The sequence below is a fragment of the Zalophus californianus genome, chromosome 7 (genome assembly GCF_009762305.2).
Source record: "Zalophus californianus isolate mZalCal1 chromosome 7, mZalCal1.pri.v2, whole genome shotgun sequence".
NCBI classification, from domain to species: Eukaryota; Metazoa; Chordata; class Mammalia; order Carnivora; family Otariidae; genus Zalophus; species Zalophus californianus.
This window is the reverse complement of record NC_045601.1, coordinates 145,769,357-145,788,508: the sequence shown is the minus strand read 5'-3', so window position 1 is coordinate 145,788,508 and position 19,152 is coordinate 145,769,357. Positions and strand designations below refer to the sequence as shown.

At 44.3% G+C, this 19,152-nt stretch overlaps 2 non-coding genes across 2 annotated transcripts; both read left to right on the top strand.

Moving 5' to 3' along the window:
* The first annotated feature begins 5,471 nt into the window (after positions 1 to 5,471).
* TRNAT-UGU lies at positions 5,472 to 5,545 on the top strand. The gene has a single exon. It is a non-coding gene; the product is annotated as a tRNA-Thr (tRNA).
* Positions 5,546 to 13,783: 8,238 nt separating this feature from the next.
* On the top strand, positions 13,784 to 13,856 carry TRNAR-UCG. Its single transcript has one exon. It is a non-coding gene; the product is annotated as a tRNA-Arg (tRNA).
* Positions 13,857 to 19,152: the final 5,296 nt, after the last annotated feature.

The following is a 19,152-nucleotide window of genomic DNA, read 5'->3' as shown; positions in this document are numbered from 1 at the left end:
AGAGGGAACACAAGCAGGGGGAGCGGGAGAGGGAGAAGCAGGCTTCCCGCGGAGCAGGGAGCCCAATGCAGGGCTCCATCCCAGGACCCTGGGATCATGACCTGAGCCGAAGGCAGATGCTTGACCGACTGAGCCACTCAGGCGCCCTGAAATACTGTTTTTTTAAGCTTTTTATTTTAAAGATTTTTTTTTTTTAATTCATTTGAGACAGATACAGAGAGAGAGCATGAGCAGGGGGAGGTGCAGAGGGAGAGGGAGAAGCAGGCTTCCCGCTGAGCAGGGAGCCCGATGCAGGACTCAATCCCAGGACCCTGGGACCATGACCCGGGCTGAAGGCAGAGGCCCAACCCTCTGAGCCACCCAGGCGCCCCTAAGATTTTTTATTTTAGAGAGAGCACATGCACGAGCAAGGGGGAGGGGCATAGGGAGAGAGAGAGAATTCCCAAGCAGAATCCCCACTGAGTGGGGGGCCTGATGGGGGCTCGACCCCAGGACCCCGAAATCAAGAATGGGACAGTCAACTAACTGAGCCATCCAGGTGCCCCTACAATGAAATACTGTTTTGCACTTACCAGACTAAAGTATCAGGTGTTGGTAAGAATGTGGATCAATACTGTGGATTTTATGTACATGTTGGTGTAACTGCTTTGGGAAACGATTTGGCATTACCAGTGAAGTTGAAGACGGGACAGCCCAAATGTCCATTCACAGAGTAAAATGTACTGTTATTCAACAACTAGATACAGTAGTAACATTGAGTCATCACTGAGAATTGGGGGGTTTGATGAAATATATATATATCTGTCAGACCTCATCAAATTATGTAATTAAGATGGGTGCATTTTGTTGCATGTACTGCATACCTCAATAAAGTTTACTTTAAAAACGAGTGACCTGTAGTTATGTCAACATGGGTGTAATTCAAGGGTGCAATGTTGAAGGAGAAAGCAGAGTTGCCCAACAATACTCAAGTATTGCTCCATCCATATCCAAAAAAGCTTCATAAAAAGGTTTGAAAGCCTGGAAACCTAAACAGCACAAGTGAGAGAGAGGCTGTGGTACAAATATAAAGAAGGAGAACAACACAGAATATGAAAGCAGAACCCTGGAGAGAGGCCCCCGTGTCGGGTGAGGGAGGGATGAAGGTTGTAACTTCGGGAGGCCGCTCCGGTCAGAGCTTGTTTCTTAACGTGCTCGGTGGTGAGGACGCTAGTGTTCAACTTTCACGGTGGTTTTTGTTTTAATGCCTCGCACACATGTTATAAATATTCTTTGATAGCTTTTCAAAGGTTGAGGTATAAAATAATTGGTTAATAGAATATAAATCTGACAGAAGTGATGCTGAAGACAGGATGAAAAGATTTTAAAAATGAAAAATTATGAAAGAACTGACGTTATGAAGGAAAGACCGGGAAGTTTCAATGCCTGTTTATGAGAAGAGAATAGGAAGAGTGGGCAGTCTTTGAAGAGATGAAGCCTGAGAATATTCTAGAATTGAGAAAGGCCCGAGCCCCCAACACCAAGCCACAAAACCAGCCCAAAGCAAGATAAATAAAACTAAATTTATACATAGATCCATCATAGTGGGAAAAAATAGATTAAAAGAGATTTAAAAATAACAAATAGAATTGACTTATGGTAGGTTTTTCAACAGCCATAACAGAAGCCAGAAAAACTTGAAAAACATTTTCAAGGAGCGGAGAAAAAATAACGAAGCCTAATATAGATGAAACCCACTGCTCATTGTGGTGTTCAAGAATGACAGAAGAATAAAAATCTTTTCACAAATCTCATGAGACATGATACCAACAAACTTTCACTAAAACAAACTATTAAGGACACAATTAAGAAAGAATAAAATGAAACCACGAAGGAAAAACTAAGCTCAACAAAGAATGATAAGCAAAGAAAATAATAAACACCTGGGAACTCTAGATAAACATTTACTGTAAAATAATGTTAGTAATGTGTAATTATTGGGGTTAAAACACCAAGAAGGAACTTAAAACACTAAACAAGTTGAGCAGAGCAGAGTGATAAGAATTTTTTTTAAGAATAATTTAAACTATAAGGAACAAACTCAATTTTAACTTATATCCAACAAATGCAATTTCCTAGTGACAAGATATTTCATTGAAAGTCCTAATGGCAATTACTATGAACATCTTTGAATTTGGTAGGAGAGCTTCTTGCTCATCTGAGCAAAGAAACTAGCCAGAAATTCAAATTCATGATGACAGGATGCAGAGTATGCATATATCTAACCTAATCTGACATTAACCCATCTGGTAAGTGCTTTTTTTTTTTTAAGATTTTTTATTTATTTATTTGACAGCACAAGTAGGCAGAGTAGCAGGCAGAGGGAGAGGGAGAAGCAGGCTCCCCGCTGTGCAAGGAGCCCGATGCGGGGCTCGGTCCCAGGACCCTGGGATCATGACCCAAGCCGAAGGCAGACGCTTAACCGACTGAGCCGCCCAGGTGCCCGTGGTAAGTGCTTATTGTACCTATGTAGTAATTGGCCCGTTAATATATCCCAATCTTTCTTCACAACAAAGAATAGTGACTTTATATTATCAAAAGCACTGAGTCATCAATTTTTTTATTTAAATTCAATTAATTAACATATAAGGTATTGGTTTCAGAGGTAGAAGTCAGTGATTCATCAGTCTTATATAACACCCAGTGCTCATTACATCACGTGCCCTCCTTAATGTCCATCACCCAGTTACCCCATCCCCCCACGCCCTCCCCTCCAGCGACCCTCAGTTTGTTTCCTATAATTAAGAGTCTCTTAGGTTTGTCTCCTTCTCTGATTTTGCCTTGCTTTATTTTTTCCTCTTTCCCTATGATCCTCTGTTTTGTTTCTTAAATTCCACATATGAGTGAGATCACATAATAATTGTCTTTCTCTGATTGACTTATTTCACTTAGCATAATACCCTCTAGTTCCATCCACCTCATTGCATTTTTTGACGGCTGTGTAATTGTCCATTGTATATATACACTACATCTTTATCCATTCATCTGTCGATGGACATCTTGGCTCTTTCCACAGTTTGGCTATTGTGGACATTGCTGCTATAAACATTGGGGTACACGTACCCCTTCGGGTCCCTACATTTGTATCTTTGTGGTAAATACCCAGTAGTGCAATTGCTGGATCGAACAGTAGCTCTAATTTCAACTGTTTGAGGAACCTCCATACTGTTTTCCAGAGGGGTTGCACCAGCTTGCATTCCCACCAACAGTGTAGGAGGGTTCCCCTTTCTCCACATCCCCGCCAACATCTGTCGTTTCCTGACTTGTTAATTTTAGCCATTCTGATGGGTGTGAGGTGGTATCTCATTGAGGTTTTGATTTGGATTTCCCTGATGCCGAGCGATGTTGAGCACTTTTTCATGTGTCTGCTGGCCATTTGTTTGTCTTCTTTGGAGAAATGTCTGTTCATGTTTTCTCTCCATTTCTTGATTGGATCATTTGTTCTTTTGGTGTTGAGTTTAGTAAGTTCTTTATAGATTTTGAATACTAGCCCTTTATCTGATACGTCATTTGCAAAAATCTCCCATTTTGTCGGTTGTCTTTTGGTTTTGTCAACTGTTTCCTTCGCTGTGCAAAAGCTTTTTATCTTGATTAAGTTCCAATAGTTCATTTTTGCCTTTGTTTTCCTTGTCTTTGAAGATGTTGTGTTATCTCTGTGTCTCCATATGTTTTCTCATTCCAGACCAGCAGCCACATGGTATGCTCCTCTCCTGGCCTCATGCAGGTGGGCAGGTGGGCTCATGCCTGTGGGCAGGAGAACTTCGCCTCAGCTCACAGCCGCACACTCGCCTCCCAGCCACATTCTGCTGGTCAGAAAGCCCTGTTGCTAAACCCAGTGTCAGTGGATTAGGAAAGGAAACCTTATCTTTAGGGAAGACATAGCAAAGGCAAAAAACATAAACAAAAAACTCGAGAATATTCAACTAAAAGTCTTTTAAATCATAAACACATTTTTTTACATTGCAAGATAAAGTGGTCTCAAGATGATTTCAACAGCCCAGAGGGGTGTCTGAGTGGCAGTCAGTTACGCAACCGACTCGATTTCGGCTCAGTGCATGATCTCAGGGTCATGGGATTGAGCCCTGCCTCAGGCTCTGTGATCCTTGGGGAGTCTGCTTGAGATTCTCTCTCTGCCCCTCCCCTGCCATTGTCTTTTTCTCTCTAAAGAAAAAAAAAAGTAGCCCAGAAATGTTGTCAGGAACCCAGGTTTTTCATGTTCTTACCCTTCCTCTGTCGGCCTTTGTCCTGAGGTGTGTCATCAGAGGTCACAGCTGACCTTCCCAGTGCCATTCATAGAACAGCAGCTAAGTAGGAAAGAGCCTTTCTCAAAACTCTCATCAGTAAGGAAAAGTCTTTCCCAAAAGCCTCCAATGATTCCCCCTTCAACTCAACAGTCACAACGGGGCCACATAAATACCCTACACAAGTCTTCACCGGGGGAACAGGACACAGCTTGGACGTTGGTCTAAGCCCCGCCAAAAACTTGAGGGCTTCTCTTTTATAAAAAGATTGCTGTTGTCCAGTAAAAGAGAATAAAGCTTAAAAGCCACAAAACCAAACGTGTTCACCACAGGGAGAAGATGAGCAAATGAGGAAAATTTTTAAAAGAAAAAAGAAAATGCCTGGGTTTTGCAAATGAGAGACAATACTGGATGGTCCTTGTGGTAGATGATGATTATTCACAAGTATTTGCTGCCTCTTCCTGGGGTAAGATTATTACTCCCAGGAGTAAGATTACGTCCTGGGGTAAGATCATTACTCCCCCTGTTCCACAGACCTCAGATTTGCCTCATGCACTTCACCCGGGATGATGAAATGTGCGCAGAATTGACATGTGACAGTCCTGACTTGCTGTCTCTTTTTTCTCCTGTCAAGGGACCATCCGTGCTTCAGGTACAGATGGCTCCTCCACCCTGGGCCAGACCATGATGGACAGATAGCTTCAGCAAGAAATGTATCTTTGCTTCTGCAAGTCGCTATGACTCCTGGGGTGGTTAGTTCTCACAGCACTTTGAAAACGCTGTGCTAATAATGTGATTGGACTAACATCAGACAGTGAGTGCACATGTTGACTCCACTGCTTGGCTGTCTGAGCAAACCTGAACAGGTCCCTTAATCTGATTGGAGTTGAATGCAAAACAGGGACCATACTTTATATGATCAGCATCTTGGGGTTGCCATTGAAGTTCAAGGAGGAAATCAGTTTGAAAGCTTTCGGTAAATTCTAAAGTGCTATAGAAATGTGAGACGTTTATGGTATTACTTTCACACGAAGTCTGGGCTCAGCTACGGTGTCTGTTTTAGCCCCTGAATTGCTGTCAGCCACCGACATGCACTCATTCAAACTGCTCTTCAAAGAAGGTCTTGTTGCTCAAAACGAAATGGAAAAAACGATGAATTAAAAGGTCCTTTTTGAAGCAGGCGTTTTGTTGGGCTCCGTGGCTTAGCTGGTCAAAGCGCCTGTCTTGTAAACAGGAGATCCTGGGTTCAACTCCCAGCGGGGCCTGCGCCGGGGCGCCCCTTTTAGCGAACGTCTCGGTGGCCCGGGAAGGGATGGAGAAGTGGCCCCGATGACGGTAACGACAGCGCCCCGCGCCCAGCTCCTCCGCCCCCAGAAAAGACCCGACCCTAAGCTGAAACCTCGGCGATTCTTATCGTCTTCCGGGGAAATTCGGCTGTCTCCTCCTCCCGCACGGGACAGGGGCGCTCCGGCAGGTGCAGCGCGAGTGGCGCTCGCGCGCGTCCCCTGCCGCGGGCGGGGCGGAGCCGGAGAGCCCAGAGCTCCCCCCGCCGCCGCCCCCGCAGCCAGGGGTAGAGTCCGCCTCAAACAAGAAAGAGCTATTACCACTTTTGAGGTTTTTGTGAAGTATGTCTCTGCCTTGTGAACCAACGACTGGTGTTGCTGGAGGTAATCCCGGCGCCTCCGCGGGGGCCGGAGACGCAGGGGACGCGGGGCGCCCTCGTCTGCCCCCGCCGGGTGCTCGGGGGCCGCACACGCGCCCGACCGCGGCCGTGTCGCGCCGGGCACGAGCCAAGCTCCCGGCCGTGTCTGTGGAATGAATAAATGACCTCGGACGAAGGAAGGGACGACGTCTCGAGGTCTCGCCGCACGCTTCCCCCGCGGCCGAGGGCAGCCTCTCCCCTCCTCCTCTCTGCTGCCGCGCCCCTACTCCCCTCCTTCCCCCTAGCGCTCCCCCTCCCCCGCTGTCGTCCCTCCTTGGTCGTTGGCTGACGAGCTGGACACGCTGGGGGGAGGACCGCTCGAGACCTGGGGCGCAGGGCGGGGGAGGCGGGAAGTACGGAAGGTCAGCGAGGGGCGGGAACCGGCCCGGGGGGCGCCGGGCCCGCTCCCTCCGCCGCGACCCTCCCCCTCCCGGGGTCCCCCACCGCCCGAGGCGGGGCGCGCGGCTGGCCCTCGCTTCCCCCAGGCCATGGAAGTTTCCTTTGAAATAACAACTCGTTTAAAGTCGCAATGACAATATTATAGTAACAACAGAATATAGTATTTAATTTCCCAACGTAACGTCGAATGAACAACAGCAACTCAGAATACTCACTCTGGTATGATTTATTTCTGTAAATTGAAAAACACGAAACTATTGTTTGTGGATGCACATGTATTTAGTAAAGCAAAAAATATGAACAAAAGAATACCAACGATTACAGGGTACTGGCTATTTCTGCAAAATGAGATCGGGCTGTATTTTCATTTCCTATTTCTTAAACAAAATTCGAACAACATATAATACTGTGAGTTTCCCCCTGCAATATAAACAGGAATTCCTGGTACAGTCTTTCCCATTTTAACTCCAAGGCCTTTTTCCCTTTGATGATGATGATGATGATGATGATGATGATGACGATTTGTTTTTTTTTTTACCGGAAGACCCAGTTTTTGGCCTACAGCGGTGCATCTACCCTCAAGTATGAGAAGATTAGAAACCTGCTGATGAAAGAGTCAGTGGTTGCCCTTAACTTAGTGCAGTGACAGACAGCCTTGGACGGTAGGAGAATACGGTCCTCTAGTGGGGACCTCAGCAGCTGGGATTACCCACAGCCGGCCCACAGGTCTCAAATGATGGTCAGCTTGAAGGAAAGGCATATTGTGGACAACATGAATTTCGAATGTCTTGCATTCCATCCTGATGCCACCTGGCCTGCCTGATGCCTGATGCCAAATGACAAAAGTATTTTAAACCTAAAGTCTTATTAGAAATAAATTTTCTGTCAGTTACCGTGTGAGCTTGTGTACAGGTACAACTTCGAATGATCTGACGATGGGATGTGCGTGAATACAGGTGCACTTCTGCTGAAGCTGAAATAGGATATGGTCACCTGAAAATTATGCCTATCAATGGCACTTTCCCTTTTCTCTATGAATTGACAATCCTCCCCGGGCTCAGAGCTCGAGGAACAGGGCAGCCTATGTCATACTGCTGGGTTAATAAGGAAGATGAGGAGTGTTCCCGTGTTCCAGCATCCTCCATTGATTTTGAGCGCCCAGTGTGGACTAGAAGAGAAGGAGCGATACTTGGGTGTCACCACCTGTCCGTCTAGGTAGCACCCAAGGTGGGATGAGGTCAGGGGCAGCTTACTGGTCTCTGAAGTTGTGGGGGGAGAAAACAGCCTGAGAAAAAGATGTCAGACAGGAGCACAAGCGCCTAAGAACAAACATTACGATTGCTTTATCTGTCACTAATGAGAGTATCCATGCTTGTATATTAAAAAAAAATAACAGAAAATAATGTTGCAAACCAGGATTTTCAGTTTCTCCGAATGTGAGGAACTCCATATTATCCTATTTGCTCACGACATGTTATAAAATGCGCCGCAGTACAGGAACATGGAAGTGACTGTCTCTTTTGAGAGGACACACTCAGATCAGGTGAGACTGAACCCCGGCCCACATGGAAGAGCAGAAAGCAAAGCTTGATGGCCACTTGCCTTTCGGTCACGAGCCCTCTTCCCTTTCTTATACACAAGCTTCTTTTATAAAACAATGTGTGATACGTATTTTATTATATATACACAAAATAATATTAAATAACAATAGATAACATTATGTAGGCTTTAAATGTTACCCTTTAAAATATTATTAATCTTATCAAGCATAAGACTGAGTTTTTACTACTTTGATTTTACCATCAATTTGAATATTATGAAGAACAAATGATTTGCATATAGACAAGAGCACATCAGGAAAAAAATGTGAAAAAGTACTCTTTTGTAAATTAAGACTTTTTTGGGGGGCAGTTTTAGGTTCACAGGAAAATTGAGGGGAAGATACAGAGATTTCCCATAAGATTCCTTCCCCTAGCCATGCATAGGCTCCCCAGTGATCAACATCCCACACCTGAGTGATACTTTTGTTTGAATTAATGAACCTACATCCACACGTTATTACCCAAAGTTCATCCTTTACATTGCAATTTGCTCTTTTTGTACATTCTATGGGTTTGGACAAATGTGACATGTACCCATCATTATGGTATCATACAGAGTACTTTTCCACTGCCCTAAAAATTCTTGGTGCTTTGTGGGAGAGGAGGACCTCAGTGGGTAAGAGAGACCATAACAATGGGAACACGCATGAATGGCAACAACTCTGTGTGAGTGGGAAAAGCCAGTGATTCCGGCCATCAGCCCGTGACAGTGACAGCGGACAAGATGGGCCTGCTGAGGCCCGTTCTCCCATCCCCTGCAGTGCCCTAGTTAACGCCTCCCTAGGATCTGCGCTAATAGCCACACACACAGTTCCCTGCTGCCCTCACGTCATGGCTTTCCTGAGCGGTTTGTCCCTCCTTGCTTCCGCATACTTTACGTTCCACGATAATAGAACTGAGAGTCCGCCCAGACACCGGCTTCAGCTCCCCGCCTGTTCTTGCTGGTGCCTGGTGGTACAGGGCCTCTCATTGCTTCAAGTTACTGGACTCTGAGTGATCATTTCGTCTCGACAAGCGCGCTGTGCAGCGGTGATCCACCTATCCATCCCTCCTCTCTACCGAGAAAGCCTGGCAACCACTGAACTCTTGACTGTCTCCATGGTTTTGCCTTTTCCAGATTGTCATATGGTTGAAATCGGGCAGTATGCAGACTTTAAGACAGGCTTCTTTCACTTAGTCATATGCATTTCAGGTTCCTCAATATCTTTTCATGGCTTGATAGCTCATTTCTTTTTATCTCTGAATAATATTCCATTGTCTGGAAGTAGCACAGATTTTTTTTTTTTACCAGTCACCTACTGAAGGACATGTTGATTGCTTCCAAGTTTGGAAAATGATGAGTAAAGCTACCATCAACACCATCCAGCTTTTTGGATGGATGTAAGTTTTCAGTTCATTTGGGTAAAGAACAATGAGTGTGATTGCTAGATCATACGGTAAGAGTATGTTTAGTTTTGTCTTCTAAAGCGGCTGCACATTCTGCATTCCCACCAAGAATGAAGGAGCGCTTTTGTTGCTCCACATCCTTGCCAGCTATTTGCTGCTGTCAGTGTTCGGGATTTCAGCCGTGCTAATTGGGATGCAGTACTTAGTATCTCATTGTTGCTTTAATTTGTATTTGCCCAGTAACGTACAATGTGGAGCATCTTTTCATATGCTTGTTTGCCATCTGTATATCCCTTTAGTGAGATGTCTTTTAAGGTCTTTGACCTATTTTTAAATCGAGTTGTTCTTTTGTTTTTGAATTTTAAGAGTTTTTTGTATATTTTGGATATTGGTTCTTTATCAGATATGTATTTTGAGGGGCACCTGGGTGGCTCAGTCGGTTAAGTGTCTGCCTTCAGGCCATGATCTCAGGGTCCTGGGATCGAGGCCCAAGTACCCCAAAGGGCTCCTTGTTCAGCAGGGAAACTGCTTCTCCCTCTCCCTCTGCAGCTCCCCTTGTTCGTGGGCTCATCTCTCTCTCTCCCTCACTCTGACAAATAAATAAATAAAATCTTTTTAATTTTTAAAAATTTTTTATTGTTCTGTTAATCACCATACATCACATCATTAGTTTTGGATGTAGTGTTCCATGATTCATTGTTTGTGCATAACACCCAGTGCTCCACACAGAACGTGCCCTCTTTAATACCCATCACCAGGCTAACCCATCCCTCCACCCCCCTCCCCTAAATAAAATCTTTTTTAAAAATGCTCATCTACTTAACTACTTAGGAATCCAGCACCACCAAGCCAATTACTTCAAATCGAATTCCTTTCTGTCTTTTTGAGACCGATTTTTATCTGGGAAAGTAATTGCTTTAATTACACAAAATGCACAAGAACATTGGCAGCAGTAGGATGGAAACTGACGTCCTTAAAGACACTGGAGTGTAATCCAGAGACTTGGGTCATTTGACATTCTACCATGTTGGAGAAACGTATGGAAGTAGTTTTACCTTTTAAAAGACGCGAGAATGTATTTTGTACGAATGCAGAGTTGAAAGCCCATATGTTTTTGTTGTTGTTGTTGTTGTTGTTTGGTTTTTCTGCCCCCTCTCTATGTAATATGCATTTGGACTGTCCACTCAATTCCTACCTATGAAAGATCACTTTCCCATCCTTCCAAATTCAACGACCACATAAGGAGCTTTCTCAACTGATTGTAGGCGAGGCTTCTGCTTCAGATTGTTGCTGTGAGCTTGGTCACCTGTGTTGTCTGTGCGAAAACACCACAGTTGAAAGGACTGGACTTAACAGAGGAACAATCATCCTATTGTAAGAAAATCAGTCCTTGAACAAGTGAGTAGAAATTCCACTGGCCTCCGTGGCACTGGAGTTTCCACAGTGTTGAAATAAAGTCTTGTGTTTAACAGCTGAGTTTGTTGGGAAGTTGTTTCTCATCTACCTTTGTATCTAGTTTGTCATATTTCATCCTTTGCTGTTTTCAGCTTGTCCATTTCTTTTCTATGTAATTACAGATGTATGGAAATCACGTATGCTGCTTGCAACAGTATTTTTAGGAGAGTTAAACACCCTTGCCATGACTCAGCAAGTCCAGTCCTAAGTACACATCTGTCCTGTAATCATTCGGCTGAAAGTAAGTGCCCCACCCCATTTGGTTTAAATCACAGGACTGATAATACTACACATGCACCAGGAGGATATGAAAAAGTTTATTATATAATGAGGCTTTCTGGGGAGAGCAGACAAATCTCCCAAACAGGTCCAAAAATGGTTTGAGAGAGCAAGGAGGGGTGAGTAGCTTCGGCTGTTATTGTGGTTGAAGGGTGGGGCTGGGGTGAAGGTTCTTGAGTGGGAACCAGGGACGTGCAGTTTGACCTTCCCACTGGGGCCAAGAGAGGGAGCTTGTGCTCTTTCTCATGAGCTGGTTTGGATGTGAGTAAAGAGGAATGAGTCTTGAAAGCTATCAGCAAACATCAATAGTCAACCTCCTAATTACAATACCAAAAAAATTTGTGCACAAGTCCACATATACAAAAAAAATTTACAAGAGTGGTGGACTTTTCTTTCTTTCTTTCTTTTTTAGAGAGAGGGGAGAGAGAGCAGGGGAGGAGCAGAAGGAGAGGGAGAGAGAGAATCTTAAGCTGGTGACACAGGGTTTGATCTCATGACACTGAATCATGACCTGAGCCAAAATCAAGAATCGATGCTTAACTGACTGAGCCACCCAGCACCCCACAAGGGTGTTCTTAATAGTTGAATTCATGATATCCCCAAGCTGGAAACAACCCAAATGTCCATCATGAGCAGGATGGATAAATAAATTATGACGCATTCATACAATTCAACAAGAAAGAACATTATTAAATGCAACATGGATGAATCTCACCTCTTGCTACACAAGAGAAGCCAGGCATAACAGTACATATTATATAATTCTATTTATATGTTACTAAAATGTGTAAAACTAATAAATGATGTCAGAAGTCAAGAGAGTGGTTTACTCTTATGAAGAAAGTGATTATAAGTTGCGTGAGGAGGACTTCTGGTATGCTAGTGATATTCTATTTCCTGACATAGCCCAAGTGACAAACTTAGTTCTGGGTCTCATTTGATGGAAAGAGTGGCAATAAAGTGGAACAAAAGATCTGGGTGGAGGTTCATAGGTATGCTCTCTTTGTAAATAGTCAGTCATCTGTATATATGTATGTTTGAACACTTTCTTACATGTTTGTTACACTTCAATTAAAAAAAGAAAAAGCCACTAATTAAGAAAGAAAATTTCCATTTTATAGCTCTCTTTCACTCTGAGATAACCAGTATAATAATACTTGTGATAATCATTCTCTTTCTTTTATGTACTACTACGTATCCATAAAAAATAGATTATGTACTATGCTTAGTTTGTAATTTCTATAAATGAAACCATGCTATCTTGTTTTGAGATATTTTCTTGTTATTGAAATATTATCATGTTATATCTCATTTTGTGCAGTTTCTAGCGTTTTCTTTATTGCATGTAATTGCTTTTGTAAGTTGTAACCACCATCAGGAAAATGTGTTAAAACTCTTTTACTAATTATAATAGTTTATTTTTATTTATTTAGTTGATCTTGTACACAAACATACAATCTGGTTTTTTTAAAGACAGCTCTGTTTCTTTCTTTCTAGTCATTACACCTTTTTTTTAAAAATTTTCCTTTTGTCTGTTAGGGAACAGAAATGGCAATTATGGCAATTCCTGTCCTACTCCAGGTGTCCCCAGTCTCAAACAAAATGTTTTGAATTTTTTACCTTTAAGTGTTGTTTTCTGCATATTGTTTTTGTATTTTAAAAATCAGGTTAAAGAAATTTCCTTGTCTGTGATTTTCCTTTCTCATGTTGTCTTTGTCTGGCTTTGACATTAGGACAAATTCATGCTTGTAAAATGAGATGGAAAGGCTTCCCTCAGTTACTATATTTGGAGGTGTTTGTGTCCAGTTGAAATTATTGCCCTTGGAATATTCTGTGGATGCTCTAGATGACAATATCTAGGTTTGGAGTTTTCTCTGTAAGGAAAAAATTGACGATTTATTCAATTTATTGAATGATTTAGGGCTATTCGTATGTGTGGCTGCTCGAGGACGGCCGTTTCTCGGGTGGGCATGGGATGTCTGGGACCTTCTGGGGCTTCATACAAAGGTCCCTGGAAGGCACTGGCGGCTCCCTTCTGCGCGGTGTCCCGGAGGGCCAGGCCTCGGAGGTGCCCTGGATCCCTCCCTACCTGACGCTGTCGCAGCAGCGTCGGGCCAAGCTGAGAGGTCGCAGGAGGGGCTTACTGTCCCCCTCGGAGATTTTCCTTTACTCCCAGGGGTCTCTGTTCTGACCTTGAGGTCCTTCTAAAGGTGACCTGAGAGTCTGGCCCTGATCCTGGAGGGACCGTCTTTACAGCTGGATGCAGCCGGCAGGGCAGTGCAAGTAGGCACTTTTGTTCACAAAGGAGACGTGGTGTCAGGTTAAAGGCAGGCGTGGGCACGCACTGCATGGAGCACTGGGTGTCCTACGCAAACAATGGATCATGGAACAGTACATCAAAAACTAATGATGTAATGTGTGGTGACTGACGTAATTTTTTTTTTTAAATAAAAAAAAGAAGAAAAAGGCAGGAGTGTGGAGGAAATCAGAACTGCTCTTTGCCTTAGCCTGTTACCGCGGGAACTTATTTGGCTTTTGTGGGTGGCAACCACACTCTCTTCGAAGTGGGATTAACGGAGACGGTAACTTACTTTGTTGGGGTGCAGAGGGTGACACATGAATTATCCAGAGAGCCCAGAGTCGCAACACTTGTGGTATTTTTCGCAAGTGTACAGCCGTTGGACCACGTGGCCTAATGGATAAGGCGTCTGACTTCGGATCAGAAGATTGAGGGTTCGAATCCCTTCGTGGTTGTACCTCCCTTTTTCACGCTGTCCGGCGACACTCAGATCCCAGATCCCAGTGTCTGGAAGGAAATGCGACAGCGCGACGCGGCAGGTGCGCAGGTGTGCGGCGCAGCGCAGTGGGGCGGGGAGGCTGAGGAGCTCTGCGCTCTCGGCCTCTGCGGCGCGGATCCTGCTCGGTCGCTTCGGCCGCCAATGACCCTCCTCCCCCCTCCCGGCGCCGCAGACGCACAGAAAACCTGTGTTTTGGGCGCCTTGTCTCTTTGAAGTCAGTTTAAATGCCGCCCCTTTCGAAAGGAGACCGCTGCTGCCTTAGGGGAGCCAGAGCAGAGGTGGTGATCTGCGGACTCGGGCTGACGCCCCCGGCCCCCGCGGCCGCGGGACCACCTGCCGCCCTGTGCACCTCGGCTCAGCAGGCGCCGCCTGCCCGCGTGCCTGGGGCCCTCGCGCCGGCGCCGAGACCCCAAGCCTCCAGGGCAGGCGAGCCCAGCGAGCCGGGACCAGGGGCGAGCAGCTTCTGCGGAAGTGTAGAGTCTGGCCAAATACAGCGGAATATTAAGATGAAATGGACACATGTTAGAACAATATGACATATCAAGTGAGATTCAGGAAGGAAGATCAATTGTGAATAGTCTTAAACTATGAAATAGTTTGAATTAGTTCTCAAAAGTCTTCCTACTGAGAAAATCCCGTGTCCCGTCGTTTACCGGAGACTTCTTTCAAACATTCACAGAAATCGGTCTGATCAGACATAACTCTTCTGAGACAGAGCAGGGAGGGACTGGACTCGGGTCCTCTCGACCCTGAGCACAAAATCCAGCCTCTGTAGCTGTCTCCGTTAGAACAAAACTAACCTCTGTGCGTCCGCAGAGCGTCCCCTGCAGGAGTGCGGACGGAGGGTGCTGACCCCTGAGTCTGGCGAGCACCGGACCAAACCAGTCTGCACCAGGACCGACCCCGGCGCTGAACTTTCTCGGACGCTCCCCTCATTGTGACATTAGAAGTCACACCTGCGGGTGCACATTTAACATGTTAAGTAGACATGCCACGCATGAAGGAGCATGGTCTTCACGCGCGCAGGTGCGGATACATCCCCGCCTCTACCTGCTTGTACTAAACCCTTTCCCCACCGAAGTTTCTGTAAAAAACGCTCCCTGACCTCCCCTCGGGGAGCCAGCCTGAGAATTCCTTCCTTCCGGCGGCCTCTGTTGTGCGGAGCAAAAGTCCCTGTAAAGCCTTGTCTGGGACCCACGAGGCCTCCTGTCCATTTCCGTTGCCTGGCGAGCCCGGGGCCCAGGTCGGTAACACTTCCACAGCGTAGGAAGATAAGAGAGAGAGAAAGAAAAGACACACAATTGGGTTTGCAGGATGCCATCACGAGATTTTTCCCCCAGTTAATATACCTTTTAAATGGATTTATTGAGGCACAGTTTCCTTAGCATAAACTACATATACTTAAGCATATGTATGAGCTTGACACAAGTATAAACTCATGAAGCTATCCCTACAATGAACACAGACATGATCCCCCCCCACAACCACTGCCTCCTGTCATCATGTTTGTAGTTTTATGAGACGGTTTATGCTTGTAGTTATTAGAATTTTATGTAAATGGAATCATACAATATGGGCTCTCTTTATTCTTTCACCCACGATGCTTGTATCAGTAATTCATTTCTTTTTATTGCTAGATAGTATTCTGTTGTATGGATACACCACAATTTGTTTACCCATTTGCCTGTTGATGAATATTTATACTATCTCCAATTATAAGTAAAGCTGCCATGAACATTTGTGTATCATCCTTTGTGTGGATATATTCTTTCATTTCTCTTGGGTAAATACCTATCAGTGGAATGGTTGGACCATATGGTAGGTCTATATTTAATTTTTTATTTTTATTTATTTATTTATTTTAAAGATTTTATATTTAATTTTTTAAAAAGAAACTGCCAAACTGAGGCTGGTATTACCTTCACACCAAACCCGATAGGGACGTTATGAGAAAGGAAGATCACAGTCAATCTCACTCCTGAACACAGACACAAATTATCTGGAAAGTTAAGGAACTGAACACAGTCACGTTTAAAATTAATTATAAGTCATTTTGGTCTTGAGTTTATACCAAGATTGCAAGGCTGGTTTACCATTAGAAAATAAATCATTCCAATTTGCACATTAAGAAGGAAATAAGCCATGTGATCACCTCCATAGAGCCAGAAAAAGTATTTGTGAAAACTCAGTATTCAGTCACAATCAAAACTCCAAGCAACCTAGCAATAGAAGGTAATTTCTTTAACCTGGCATCTTTGAAAAATTATAGTCAACATAAATCTTAAATATATGCAGAATAATGAAAAACATTCTGTTTAAGATTGGTAACAAATCAGGGATCCTAGCTCATATCACTTCTATTCAAGATGATGGATTTCTGTGTGCCTCATTCATTGTCTTTTTCAATCATGCTCAAAAAAAGGAACACAAGGCCACATGACTAGAAAGGAAGAAAGAAGACAGTCCTTATTCTCAGATGATATGATTACATACAAAGGTAAGTTATTAGATTATATAGATTTATTACAACATAACAGCTTGTAAGATCTAATAGATGGTAATATATTATAATGGCCCGTATAAATGAAGAGATGAACCGTGAAGGATATGTTACATACAGTGAGAAAAGGAGAGGATTGGAGAATACACCTCCACTACGTGGATACCCAATGAGCCCTTTCCTTTTTTACTCCACAGAAGCCCAGGAATCTGATAGACAAACTTTATTTATTTCACAGTTTTCATTTTTTATTTTAGTCAGTCGTCGACAGTCTTCATTGAGGAGCTCTAAGAGCATGTCATACAATCCAAACCAAAAGCAGCTCTACTTTGCTGCAATTCCCCTGCTCTACCTGCCTGTCTGACCCCGTCCCCTCCATCTCTGCCCCTGAAGGACCTGAAGGTCCTTTCTGGAACTGAACTCCAGGCAGAGTTGGTTTCCATCCTGAGCCAGGGCTGGTGGATTATGAGACTTTGAAAGCTTTTCTTGAAGATAGAAACCATTTCTTTCTCTAGACTTCTGAGTTCCTCTTGGGGCTTCTAAACTGAGAATAATAGCACAGGACACTGAATTGTGCCTCAAAAGCCCCGCAGCCCTTTAGGGCAGTCATGCAACAGTCTTCGGCTGTCACCATAGACATTACAGCATTCAGTCCCACACTACTGGAGACCTGCCTCATGAGATGAAACGTTAACATATTGTTTTGAAATATACCCTTCGTTTGTTTTAATCGGATATGGCGAAACACACAGAATTTGGCTGCCATGAAAGAAGACGTTTTTGTACTCACAGATCCCCAGAAACAGAAGCTGTGGCATCTGGGGAAGTACCAGGGTCAGGCAGGAGGCAGAGGGAGTGAGAGAGGAACAGGGCAAGAGCCTTCGTTGTGGTTTTTGTGGGAGGAATGAGTGAGGCAGGTAAACAGGCTTAGGACTGGGCAGTTTGAATGGTTCAGGGCTGTCCCTAGCGATCTGGTACCTGGCTCTGTGGTGACTAGGGCAGGAGAACAGTGGCCCAGAGCACAAGAGCTTGATAAGGAAACTGGAGCATGAACTCTGGACTGGCTGGTTTGCATGGGGTTGTTTCCTACCTCTGGGGATTGATTAGCTCTTGGGGATGGGGACAGTCTTTCTCTAGGGTTGGCAAGGCCCCAAGATATCAAAGCATCAGAAATACAGAAAATAAAAAATAGGATTAATACACATCTATAAAGCACTGAGCATGAGGCATGACATTTGGCCTGCGCCAATAAATTGTATTTATCATTTACATTAGGTATTTGTAGCCCAGGGGGGGAAAGTGATATACCAAATCATGTGATTAATAGCAATGGAAGGAATCTAATCTCCATATTCCTACTTTAGGGCTCTCTCTATAATATCATCCTGCCCCTCACATTTGTTACTAATTCCTAACCATCTATGACTACTAACTTTTGCTCACCTTGTAGTAATTGACTCTTGAATGGTAAGGAAACTCTTTCTTTATGGGCCCCGTCTCACAGATCAGATCGAAGTAGCCTAAAGACTCGGCTTTCCCGGATCTCTGAGTTTCAAGGTTCTGATAAGCTTTTGAGTAGCTTTGGAGCATGCCTCCAGCATGAGAAGAGCAAACAATCTAAATTCAAAAGAAAACATGGCGGGCTTAGTTCAGAACTCCCACCTGAAAGCATGACACATCCATACTGCAACCAGGGTAAGAGTAAAAACTAGAGGCTAGAAGAGCTTTGCCTACTCACGTAGGTCCTTACCTACTCATGGGGGCCCGTAGGCTATGACCGAAAGACTCCAAGGCCAATAGTGACATGTCAGATCCTATAGTTCTCAGTCCCTCAGGGCCAGGCATCCTTCTGGTTCATGTCCTGGTCAAGAGAGAGTCAATGGGGAGGAGGTGTTGTGGGAGTCTAGGACCGGGAGACAGGAAGGGGAAAGGGCAGAGGACGAGGGGAATAAGGAGAGGAAACGGGGCGGGTGGGGGAGAAGGTAAGAAAACATGCAGGAAGCAAAGAAAAGAATACTAACATTCACAAGCTGCCTGCCACGTGCCAGCCCTCTTCAAACACATCACACTGAGTCCTCACTGAGGAGCAGGTGGCTATCAGTGTGCCCATTATGTCAATAAAGAAGTCAACACAGAGAGAAAATTAATACCATGCCTCAGTTTGTTTTCCTAATAATCCCAAGTGGTCCAAAACCCAATTTATTTTCACTATTCAATAATAAAGACTTACGGAAGACATGAAGAGAGTAATGGATGAGGGCAGAGCATAGAGGCGAAGTTCAGGAGAAAGGGTGGGACGAAAGGAGACACAGGGAATTCGGGAGCAAAGTTCCAGGGGATAATGAGATGTTCAGAACCCATCATAACATGAATTCATGATACAAATGGCTGTGGAGTGAGGGCTGATCTCACGTAGACCTCAGCCTCTTCTAGGAAGAAATCACTTATTAATTAAAGAAATATTGATGTATTTTAAATTCCATACACCCTTCTTGTTACTTGGGATAAAAATGAACAATTTCAATAGTCTCTGCCTTGAGAAGCTTAATTTCAAGGATGTCAATAAACAGAACTCCTACCTTTGCAGCTACAATGCTCCTATGACTGTCCCACACACTAAGTATGGTATTTGGTGTACACATGCTTTTTTCTTTTAAGATTTTATTTATCTATTTGAGAGAGAGAGACAGAGCACGAGGAAGGGGAGAGGGAGAGGGAGAAGCAGGGAGCCCCACGTGGGACCTGATCCCAG